This window comes from Dioscorea cayenensis, chromosome 12 (genome assembly GCF_009730915.1).
Source record: "Dioscorea cayenensis subsp. rotundata cultivar TDr96_F1 chromosome 12, TDr96_F1_v2_PseudoChromosome.rev07_lg8_w22 25.fasta, whole genome shotgun sequence".
NCBI classification, from domain to species: Eukaryota; Viridiplantae; Streptophyta; class Magnoliopsida; order Dioscoreales; family Dioscoreaceae; genus Dioscorea; species Dioscorea cayenensis.
Window position 1 is genome coordinate 19305029 of NC_052482.1, and position 13350 is coordinate 19318378.

At 34.7% G+C, this 13350-nt stretch overlaps 1 pseudogene; it reads right to left on the minus strand.

Moving 5' to 3' along the window:
- Nucleotides 1-1518: 1518 nt before the first annotated feature.
- LOC120273675 lies at nucleotides 1519-5609 on the minus strand (annotated as a pseudogene).
- Nucleotides 5610-13350: the final 7741 nt, after the last annotated feature.

The following is a 13350-nucleotide window of genomic DNA, read 5'->3' on the forward strand; positions in this document are numbered from 1 at the left end:
TCTGTAGGCTATCTCAAGGTTATTAATAATTCAGATATATTGACATTGATTAATGTTTCGTGTTACTGTCGCCTATGATGCATTCCATCCAATGGCACCAGATCTTTGCCAAGGCGGGTGTGCGGCACTTGAGGATCCAGTTGTGCTTGTTAGGAGCAACGTGAACATGCAGACAATGTGGCTAAGGTAGCGTTTGGTTGGATGTAATTTAAACGCGATGGATTTCAATTACAATGAATCGAAAAATACTTTTGACTTTTCAAAAATACAGATCGTATCGAAATCTTGTGTTTGGTTGGATGTAACTGGAATTACTGTATTATAAGATTTTATGTTTGTTTGGAAGGATTTGTAAATCTGAATTAGAAAACATGTGTATAAGTGTATGGATATGTCTGCGTATATGCATATATGCATATATATACATATATGTATATGAGTATATATATATATATATATATATATATATTTATATATATATATGTATATATTTGTGTATATATACATATATATTTATATATATACGTATATATGTGTATTTATATATGTAAACATACTATATATAGGTATATTTAGGGAATATATATACATACATGTATGTATATATAAATATATATATGTATATGTATGTGCATACATATATGTGTATGTGTATATGTATAGATTTATGTATATATATATGTATATGTATGTGTATACATATACGTATAGGTGTATATATGTATATGTGTATGTGTATATGTATATATTTATGTATATATGTATGTGTATATGTATATGTGTATATATGTATATGTATAGATTTATGTATATATATATATGTATATATACATATGCATATATACTAGTTTTGAACTCCCGGGATTTGGATTTACGGTCATTTTGACTGTAAACCAAAATCCCTCAATGATGGTATTTCAAAAGCACATGAAAAATGAAATACATCAAAACAAACACCGGATTTTAAAAAGGTAAGGACAAACACTACCTAAAGGAATTAGGCAATTTGTAATAGAAAGGCGCGTGTGGCTAGCTTGATTTAAAATCTTATGTTGCTGGCTTCATACAGCAGGATTGCTCTTCGGTTGGGTTTTCTGCCGAAGTTCTTCATAGACATCATCTTTTACAGGTTTGTTTATTCTAGAATGTTTGGATGTCATGAAATTTGATTGTGGAGTTTTACCAATTGTGAAGAATGAGTAAACATTGCAATTTTACTATAAGTAAAATTCAGTTTGGAATTGTTATAATTTGTGGAGTAAATTAAACGGTTTCAGGGAGGCTTTAAACTTGGTCTACCATGACAAATGCTATATTTGCAGCAATTGGCTGCAATTGAGTGAATAGTGGAGAAATCTTGCCAAGAAAAATGGAATTTGATTTTGAAACTTGAGTCAATTGTTTACACAAATAATATTAATGCTGGTCATTGACTAATTAAATTCAATCAAAGTTTTGGAACCAGAGTTTGCATCTCAAAGAAAAATGGAACTTTGACTTTGAAACTTGAGTCAATTGTTCACACAAATAATAGTAATGATGGTCATTGACTGATTAAATTTGATGAGTTTTGGAACCAGAGTTTGCATCATCCTATTTAGATAAACAACAGAAATTGCACACTTATCTTGGATCAATTTTAGGATACAGAGCTATGTATCTATATAAATATTTACAATATGACAATCAAAATTTCAAGGACTGATTAATAAGTAATTAAACTGGACCCTCACTGCTGTAAACCTGCAAGTTTGTTAATGGTGATTGCTCTCAATGGCTCAGGAAGGTAAGCTTGTGTGCGTGCTGATATCTCTTGAGCTACAAAACGCATCTGCGGCCGCAATGCAGGATCGACTTGAGTACAAGTTAGAGCAATCTTCACGATGAACACAACTTCTTCGGCTAATTGACCTGTTGGTGGCACCAGTCTCTGGTCTAATACATCCTTCAGTAATATATCATTTCCTCCAGTTGATGACATTGATGATACTGATGATAGTAGCTCTCCCGGATGTTTCCCCATCAAAACCTCCAATGCCACGACACCGAAACTATAAACATCACACTTATCGGTCACCTTCATCGTGTACGCAAGCTCTGCAAAGATCACACACATTGAAGTATTACAATTTTCACAGTATCAAATTATAGTGGATGATAAGAATGAAGAGAGATTGAATACCTGGAGCAATGTAACCATAGGAGCCAGCAACAGCAGTCCAATTGGATGCATCAGGCAGTAGTAACTTTGCCGTACCGAAATCAGCAACACGAGGCTCGAAATCGCTCTCCAACAAGATATTGTTTATCGATATGTCTCGATGAACTATCGCCGGAGAACAATCATGGTGCAAGTAAGCTAAAGCATGAGCCACTCCTTGAATCACCTTCACCCTCATTGCCCAATCAAACTTCTTCCCTCCTTCGTCACCGTATAACACTTTCCCTAAGCTCCCTCTTGAGACATATTCATACACCAAGTACATCACTCCATTCCTTGAGCAAAATCCATGTAGCTTAACGATATTGCGGTGTCGTACCTCTGTCAGCATCTGGATCTCATTCAAGAAACTCTTTTTATTTATCTCAGGAATGTCACCATCGTTGGACAAGTTTAGCCGTTTTACTGCAACTACTTGGCCGGTTGAAAGCTCAGCCTTGTAGACAATCCCGAACCCGCCTTTTCCAATGCAGAACACTTGGTTGAAGTTATCAGTTGCGTTGATGATGTCATAGAATGTGAACTTGCCCTCTCTCTCCCATATCAAGGATTGAGATGCCTCAATGGAAGAGCTTTCAGTTTCAGTAGCTTGTCTTTTTCTGTCTCCGTGATACGATAATTATCGTTACAAGAGTGGCTACTAAAACCAATAGACCGACGACAACCGGGATAACAATAGCGATAATAAGAACAGTGTGATTATTATGAGAACCATGACCTGAAGAACTTGATCCACAAGAGAGCAAACCAGTGGCATTGCCACACAAACCTGAGTTCCCTCCATAGGATCCAATCTGGAATGCATTTCCCAGTAGGAATGGCACCTGTTAAATTGTTATATGAGAAATCAACAATATCCAAGCTTGACATGCTTGCCAATGACTCGGGGATCTGACCAGAGAGCTGGTTGTGAGACACATTGAGCATGCTGCAAACTTTGTGAGCTTTGCTAAATTGGAAGGAATTGAACCAGAAAGTTCATTACTGCTTAAATCCAATAAAATTTGCAAATAAACCAAGTTACCAAGCTGATACGGTATGGTTCCAGACAGCTCATTTCTGCTCAAATCCAACAGTAACAAGTTTTTTAGATCACCCAGCTCTTTCGGTATGTCACCGGAGACTCTGTTTCCGGACAAAGTGAGACGAGTGAGTTTTCCCAAGCCACCGATTTGAGAAGGTATCTCGCCTGACAAACTATTGTTTTTAAGGTTGAGAATGCCTAACAAAGTCAAAGTTTCCCAATTCAGATGGTATCTCCCCTGACAGCAAATTTGAAGCTAAGCTCAGTTCTTCCAGTTTTGTCAAGTTACCAAATTGTTTTGGAATGCCACCTGATATGCTGTTGCCATCAAGACGCAAGAGTTGCAAGCTAGTGCATTGTCCCCAGTCTGTCGATAGAGTTCCGGTCAGACTACTTCCACTGATGTCCAAGTAGATGAGCTCTGGATGCACACCAAATGCCTCCGATATGTCTCCGGTGAAATGGTTGCCCTCTAGCCGTACCCGGGTCAATCCAGTACAGTTGCGCAAGCAAGAAGGCAATTGACCGGAGAAGTTGTTGGTGTTCACTGTTAGGAATTGAAGTTTGAAGCCATTGCACAAAGGGACTCTGGCAACTCACCAGAGAAACTATTGTTTGAGAAACTGACATTATTTAGCAAGCCATTCTGCCCAAGACCAGAAGCAATTTTACCAGTGAACTTGTTTGTGAATACAGACAAGTAATACAAGTTCTTCAGCTGAGAAATGCTGCTTGGTAACTCCCCTTGTAACTGGTTGGTGTTGATGTCTAACACACCCAATGAAGTCATGTTGCCAATCTCTGGTGGCACTGAGCCACTGAGTTTGTTTTGAAATAGAGCCAAACTTAATAGATTTTTCAAGTTACCTATAGTAGAAGGTATTGGCCCAGAGAAGGAGTTTGCTGATAAGTCTAATTGTAATAGACTGACCAAGTTGCCAATCTCTGGTGGGATTGGGCCGGAGAAGTTGTTGGAGAAGAGGTAGAGTATGTTGAGCTTGGTTAGCAATCCAATCTCCGGTGGTATTTTCCCGGAGAAATGAATTATTCTGAATCTGAAAGGATATAAGCTCAGGCCAGTTCTTGAACAAGTCTGATGAGAGCTCACCCGGAGAGCGAATTGTTCGATATGCCAAACTCCCTCATTTTTGGTCAGATTTGCAAAGGATGGAGGGAAAATTACCAGTGAGTTCATTTTTAGACAGCTCAAAAGTAGTTGAGATTGGTGCATTGGCCAAGCTCTGAAGGAATTGTTGAATTCAAGCCAAGATATTTAATGTCAATGTGCTCTAGCAATTTCAATTGACCTAGAGAAAGCAGGGATTGATCCTCCTAATGAGTTGTTATAAAGTTCAAGAATTTGAAGTGTGGATATGGATCCAAGGATCGGCGGTATGCCTCCGGTGAGCAAGTTTGCCCCGAGACGAAGAGCTCGGAGTTTTAACTTTTGCCAGTGACACCGGAATCAACCCTTGGAATGAGTTTGAGGAGAGGTTGAGGTACTGAAGATTAACCAAACTTGTTGCCAAGTTATCAGGTATAGGTCCAGAGAAATTGTTTTGTGATAGATCAATGAATGTTAGATTAGTACAATTGAGGATGAAGGATGGGAATTCTAATGTGAAGCTGTTTAAGAAGAGTGAAAGATAAGTCAATGAAGGCATGGCTTTGAACTTGGAGAAATCTGGAGTTTCTAAGTAATTGGAGCTGAGATCAAAGTGTTGTACCTTTGGGAGATAGCTAAGCTGATATGGTAATTCTCCGATCATGTTGTTGTTATAAAGACGGAGATCGACAAGGTTCGTGAGCTGACCGATCTCCTGTGGCACTGTTCCATTGAAACTATTGCTGCTTAGATCCAATGAAGTGAGCTTGGAACTAGCAGAGATGTTTCCAGGGATTGAACCGGTGAGCACGCTGTTGCTGATGTTGAGTTTAGTGATATTTGATAGAGAGGAGAAGTCTAACTCATCCAGATTGCCATTGAGGTTGCAGTTGGGCAAGTTGAGCTCAACAATGCTGCCGGCCAAGTTGCAGGTGACACCAAACCATTGGCAATGGTTTGTGGAGTTTGTTAGATTCCATGAATTCAGAGAATCAGGATTGTTCAAGCTAGACTTCCAGTTCAGCAAAGCTTCTGCTTCTGTTTTTGCATGGCATTTCAAGGACAAGGATGAGATGAATATAAATATGAAGATGAAGAGTTGGATTTGGAATTGGATTGAGGTCATGTTTGGATGGTTGGAGATGAAGGGGATGGATCATGGAATGGAGGTGGATGCAAATTGATCCATTTGTTTATACAGAAATAAAAGGAAAAATTTGTCACAGAAGTGGAACTTTTAGTCAATGGAATGGTGTGAATGTATGCTAATGATTCTCATTGGTTTGTAGTTGGACATGGACGGAAGAAGCTTCCTTTAAATTGTGTGGATTGACTGATTCAATTCTGAGTGGAATACAGTGTTTTTTTTAAATATTTATTTTTATTTTTATTTTTATTTTTATTTTAAAACAACAGCAAACTATGGATTAAACACTCTATCTGTTTTGGTTTTGGTTTTGTGGTCGTTTTAGACTTTGGTGACATGTGTCACTGTTGGCGCTGTTTGTTGTCACCTTGGCATGTAATTGCTTAAACTTTCTAATAAACGGGTTTATCCACTTTGTCAAAAAAACTCTATTTACCATAATTGATATAGACATATGATAGTGCTATTAACTCTTTACGTGGAATATTGAGGATTCAGCTACTTTCTAAATTATGATATTTTCTAAATCATGATATGGTGAAAAATTTAAAGACAGAGTGTACATGTGACTTGTCCACATTATCCAAAAACTCTACTTCTTGTACTTGTCGTTAGATGACAAATTTATTATTATTATTATTATTATTATTATTATTATTATTATTAAAAATTAAGGACAAGTCCAAAGAGGATTTTTACCATATGAAGTTGAATAAGATTAAAATACCATCTTGTTATTGGGCAGTGAAAATAAATAAATTACCAATTTTTCTTATTTTACAGATGGTTAGTAAAATAATTTTAAAAATTTATAAAATAAATTCACAAAAATATTCATAAAATTAATTTTAAACTACATACAAATTATATAAAAAATTTATAAATCATACATAAATTCTTATTTTATTTTTATAATATTTTTTTTCTCTATTTTACTTTATTGTCAGTATTGAATAAAATTTTTGAATGAAATCGTGTATTTTCCATTATGATAGTTTTTTTAATCAGTAAAATATGCTTGCCAAATTTATTAAAAAAACATTAAAAATTTTGATTATTTTAATCATCTTTGTATTTGAAAAATGATAATTTTTTATAATATTAGTTGAGGTGGATAGTTTATCTATATTATTAGAAAATTATTTTTTTACTACTCATTTTATTAAAAAAAATATTATTTTTTACTCCATCTGAATACACTAAAAAATAATTTAGACTTTCACCAATATGTTATATTTCTTTTGAGATTATATATACATTGGAATCAGAACTATAGCGGATTTTTTTTTTTTGGCCCTTTTTTGGTTTCAAATGAGTATTTAAGTTATATATATATATATATTTTTTGAATAAAGTGGATAAATCACTAATTTATAAAAAAAAAATACAGAAAAATACAAGGTACAATAGTAGCAGCGAGATAAGTTTTATATTTTAATTTTATTTGATTATTATATTGCTTGTTGTTCTATGAAGGTTAATTTTCCAACTAATGCTTTGACCTCTCGGCATCATCTTCAAATCTAGTGTACCCTGTAAAGTTATATTAAATTGCAAGTCGTTTGCTAGATCCAACCAAAGCCATGATTTTCAGTGCCAGTCCCTTTCACCTTTAATGAACCTTTATCTCACCATTCTAGTCTCTAATAGTTTTTTTATAATAATTTTTTTAATAATTATCTATAAGGAAGTGCATAAATCAAAATAATTTATTAAATCATACATCATGTTCTGCCAACTTTTGGTACACCGAAAACAGAAAAAGTAATGAAAAATAAAAGATATAAAATTAGTTTTAAAAAAATGATATAAAAAAGTGTGAATAATAATAATAATAATAATAATAATAATAACAAACAATGAGTATTTTTTTATAAAATATGAACAAATCATGCCATAGATATAGACAGATTTGAAATTAATAGCTCAACATATATGTGACTTTACACTGCATGAATTAAAATTCGAATCCATCTTCTCGATAAAAACACAAATATTCTATGCAAAAATACTGCTCTTAGATTTAGTAGTACTACTCACATTATATCTGTTCAAATAAGTTATAGGTAGGTTTTTTGTGGGAAGAGTTGTATCTCTCTCCTCCAGAATAGCATGGCAAGAGAGATTTTTTTAGCTCGGTACGATTTTTGTAAATTTTCTAGGCGTATATGTGGCAAAACTTTTATTGTCCTATGTGGAACTTAGCCGAGCTAATATATCTTTCTATGGGATTGATAAACTATTTGTAACTGGTGTATTTTTATAATCTTTTTTTAACAAAAACCTTTAAGTGAGTGTATTTGTTACCTATTGTCAAAAAATTTAAAACAAAGGAACTGAACTCAAGTTTAATAATTTTTTTTTTTGAATAAAGAAGAGTACGGAGAAATACAGCGGTCTGAGACAACAAGAAGAACTAGAAATAAAAACGGTCTAAAATCCTCACCAGAGATGAGGAGAACAGCGAATAGAACAATAAAAAAGTAGAGAGGGACAACAAGAGTAAGGTAATAGGCTGGATCGGCGAAGGCTACCGTCTGGAGACATAGGCATGTCCAGCAGTAAATAGAGAAGAACTACTCTAAATCAGTAATGTGCGCCTAATCGCCGATATGATCCGTATGTCTGGTGCTCAGAAAGTTGAGGGAGCGTTTGATTCTCTGGGAGGCCTCTGAAGTTTCCTGCTGATGAGACCCGGTATCTGTTGAAAGCCAAGAAAGTAGCATATTAGCAGACTTGTAAATTATAGAGAAGACATGTGAACAATTATGATTAAAGATGCGATTGTTTGTTTCCAGCCAAATAGTCCAGATGATGGCTCTAGAACAAAGATCCCACAGATTTCTAAAAGAAGAAGGTAAAGTAGGGATCCAATTGGACCAGATATTGGAAACTGAGGGTGTAGAGGAATCAATATCAAGGATTTGTCTGAAAAAAAGACCAAATACGCTTTGAGAATTTACACTCCAGGAAGAAGTGTTCCACTATTTCTGAGTTATTGTGACATAGAATGCATGTGTCATGGCGTTTGGATTGCAGCCTTTTTTGAATAAATTTTCAAGAGTAAGAATTTTGTTTTCCCTGGCCAGCCAATAGAATAAAGTTACTTTGCTTGAAGATTTGAGTTTCCAAAAATGAGAATATAGCTGACTGCGAAGTCCTCCATCGATTAAGAAATTGTAGAATGATTTAACAGTGAAAATACCATTTTTCTCAAGAGGCCAAGAATATGTGTTCTCTTTATCGAAAAGAAGATAGAATGGTGTTAATCCTGCCAGAAAAAAGATTTATTTTTTGATAGATTTTGATAATTTTAATAATTTTAAAGTATGCTTTAATAATAATTTTTTTTATAAAAAAATATACACCATAATTTTATTAAAAACATAAGCCGGCTACGCGGCATGTAATAATAGAAAATAAAAGAGATTACACCCCACTAGTAACCCACTATTAGTGGATGAAGACTATCAAAATTCAAAAGAGACGGTGGTAAGAACTGGTGCCTCTAGAAGCACAATCTTGAGTTGTTGTTAGGGACGTCAACTCGGCAGCAGTGGTTACATACTTATGTCATCAAGACAAGAGGGAGGGTACTCAAAACTTTGTTTGACCGTGGAAATTGGATCCTTCAATTTTTTTTTTAAATAGAGAAATTATATTTTATTAAAAAAAAAAAAAAATACATGGCAAACATGAAAGTTTCTTTTTGTCTTTGCCTCGGGTGAGTTGTGTGGTTTTTGTTCAGTCTATACTTCCCCTTTTTAAGATAAATGTGATTTATTCACTTTTTTTTTTTTAAATAAACACATAAAAAAATACAGACATTACAAATAAAAAAAAAAGAACAGCTTGAGATTCTCATCTGTAGTGAGGTATTCTAAACAAGAAAAGAAAAACAAAAAAAAAAACAAAAGAATGAGGAGACAGAAGGAAAAAAAAAAGACAGTTGGACCGGCTAAAACTGCCGATTGGTATTACAAACCTGCCCAAGCTACTAGGAAGAGCCGACCACTCCAATTTGATTCTAATTACATATGAAATTACAGATATCTAGAAGAAAACATCTGAGGTATGTGCTAGCAAAATTTATCAAGTATAATAAATCTGTGGTTTATCCACTTATTTCAAAAAAAAAAAAATTTATCAAGTATGAACGCACCAAATATTCAAAGTATCCAAAAGAAAAAAACTGTCACGTGTGCGAAGACTGCTTGGAGTCAACTGAATGGATTATATATATAGGCACGGCCAATGAAATTGGCTGCATGGTCATGTTGAAATATGTACAGAAATAGGACCCACACGGAGGTAGAATTATGACTAATAATTAGGAGCAGATTCAGAACTGTCTTTGTTTCCATGGGGTACAGATGAATGAGGATGGATGGTGTTAAGTGTAACCACACCATCCTTCTTCTCTTGTTCTTTATGTATCACACATTCTTCATGTGGAAAATTTTGATAAAAAAATTCATACAGTTATTTGAAAATGATTTTCTCATGTAGTGCTTCTTGGAGATACATTTACCAAGTTACATGGATTAATGGGTTGAACTTTTATTATGGAGGACTTTGACTTGTTATCTGGAAGTCTTGAGGTTTCAGTAACAATGGCATTTGCATGGCTCACATTGTCTTTCATTAATGTCACAATGACAGCATTAAAATGATGTCAATCTTATACCTTTCAAATTAAGTGTTTTTCTTAGACCGATTTTCCTAAATCAATATCAGATATGAATTGGATTTCAGTGGTAATCTTGAAGTATTAGACTCCTTCATCCAAATCAAATCAGTTCTTTAAATATTCATTTAAATTTCATACTTGGTTTTCTACAAGGTTTGCTTTTTTCTCATAGGTACGCATCAATAAATTAATGCTGAAAACTTAATGGTAGAAAGATTTACAAGCAATTCAAACCAAAATGTGGACTCATGCATAAATTTTTAATAACGAAGTACGTAAAGAGAAATTTCAAAGTTTTTTTCAAAAAACACAATATATATATATATATATATTGGATAAAAACGAATAAACTATAAATTTGTTAAAATAAATAAACAAGTACAGGGCAAAGAACAGAAACTGAAAACAGGGAAAGAAAACAACTTGAATCCAACTAAACGAGGAGGAAACACAATACTTCCAAAATATATAATGAAAACTGTGGTTTTAAAATAATTTAAAAAATATGATACCAATTACGATTCCAAAGATCACAAAGACTTATACATTGAGCCCTGTGGTAACTTGGTGAATTTGGCAAAAGTGCATACATGACTGAGATCTCCAATATCCTCTTTAGTTACTAAATATTCATCTAACTATTTTTTTTTTTAAAATTTACAATCATATATAGTATATCATCAAACTCAAATGAATCATTAATACCTACCTCAAAAATCATTAATATAATGTATACGTAAGCTTAGAATACAAAGCAAAAACTAGAAATTTGGTTTAAAATCAACCAAGGCTAGCTCTATGAGAAGTAAATATTAATTTGTAGCTGAAAATATCTCCTATTAAAACTTTCGGTGAAGCACTAATTACCAACTGTGTAAAACATGTGTTTGATAAAAATGTATTTCAGAAAATTAACCAATACCAACTCACCTAATTTTTTTATCGTTTCACATTTGATTGGATCTCTCTAGAGCCCTCTTATATGTTCTCTTTGCCATCGCTTGGTGTGTTTTATGCTCAAACTTGTTTAGACCTCAATGACTGGTCTTTAACTTGGTTACCCCGTTTTATTGAACAATTAAAAACCAATAATGTGTGCTAAACTACTTGGGACTATTACTTTTCTCCTACTTGCCAACCTATGCATGCAAGAATGATCATTACCCTTAATTAGGATATAATTAAGGGCCAAACCAGATCATAAATGAAGTTCAGCAGGTCAATAACTGGCCAAGTCATTCATTAGCTAATGCAAGATCACAACACAGCTAACTGGACTCCAGCTTGGCGGCCCAGATCTTTAGATCATCTGGGCTAGCTGAGCTCGGCCCAACTGGCCCCAGCCCAACAGATCCTGCCTAGGTTTGGCTTAACTAGGGTTAGCCCAGCTCGGCCAAGCTAGCCGGACTAGGTCCGGCCCAACGGAATCAAGCCGAATGGCCTCAGCCCAGCCCCACATCTGTTCGGCCACAATTGGGCTCGCTGCGGCACCTAGTGCCACGATTAATTGTGGCCTCCGCTGTTGCTCCATTTTTTGACAAATAGGTGACACGCGCTCTCCATATGTGAAACAAGCTCAATAAATACTTATGCCATCATATTGTGTGAGCTTTGAGATTTAATTTTGAATCCTTCCTAAAACGAACATCTTATCTAAGAGACTCAATACTAAGTTCTTCGCTATTGTTGCATGCTTCATTTTAAATTAACAAACAATAAATTGAAAAACGAAAAAAATAGAAGAGAAAGAGGAAAAAAAATATATAAATAATGTGTTTTATGTTAGCCATGTGTTCGCCGGGAACTTAATGTTACCCTCATCTCCCACGCGGGAGAGATGGACAAAAGTGGGAGAGATGTAGGAAAACAAATTGAAGGGGCCACAAAAAAATTATTGAAGGAGATGATGATGTGGATGGAGGTGCCAAGCGTGCATGTTTGGCCATTCCACTACAACTTTAATTTTTTTTATTATAGTAAAATTCTGTTTCCGTCCCTCACATTAAAATTTTACCAAGAAGTCCCTGTTAAAATTTATAACAAAGCCATGGAAATGAACATATTAATAAAAATGTCCCTGCAACAATTTATACTAAATCCCTGAAAGTTTAAGACATTACATGTATATAAAAGGGGGAAAACTACACTTTTCTTTGATAGAAAGGAATATTCACTTATATATATATATATATATATATATATATATATATATATATATATATATCAGGAATATTCACATGATGGTGATGATGATCTATCAAAGGAGATGGTGGTCCTCAAATTTGAGAGTCTTCCTTTGATAATTTTGGGGGTTTTTTTTGGTCTAAAGGAGAATCAATCAAAGAAAGAATTAATGTTGTTAGTGCAACTGCACTATTATTGACATGATTTGACATATAGTCATGATGACATGGAAAGCATGGTGACATGGCAAGGAGTCTTGGCTTGCAAGGCAAAATATCTTGAAGATTTTGGTGGAACTATTTTTGGCAATATGTTGCATCTTGAAGACAAGATCATATCAAGACCATATTTAGAGAGATTTGATTGAAGACTAAATATGGATTAAGCTTAATTGAAAAAATATCTATCAATGGTATGAATGAAGGCTAATTGAAGATATGATTTGAAGAATCCTTTATGAGAATAATTGAAGACTATTAAGGTGAAGATTTGAAGACATGCCTATTGTTGGCATGATTGAGATGATTGATTGAAGATCTTTATGGAGAATCTTTGAAGACCAAACCTGGAAGGTTGAAGACTAAGTTTGGCAAGTTTTGTGAAGACGGACAAGGACGTGCGCTCCTTGCGAGGGGACTGCGTGATGAGGAACTGAGGAGGTAGGCTAGTTACCGGTGGTTGGGATCGGGAGATTTGGCTGCACCGACTCGGACTAAGCATGACCGGGAGGTTGATGGGTCTTGAGGTCGTCCACAACGTAACCAGAACTCAGTCAAGTCGTGATCGAGGGAGCCATGTTGCAACTTATGTTACTAACGGGGAGTTCGACTGACTAATTTTTGGAAGGTTTGCAAATTAGTAGCCGCGGAGATTCTAAAAGAGGTATGTGCTATATTTGGGACGTTGAGGCGTCTATATAAGCTACCTTGCTCTGAGATTGGATGTATCACTTGTGGAGGAGAGTGAGTGAGCATTAGAC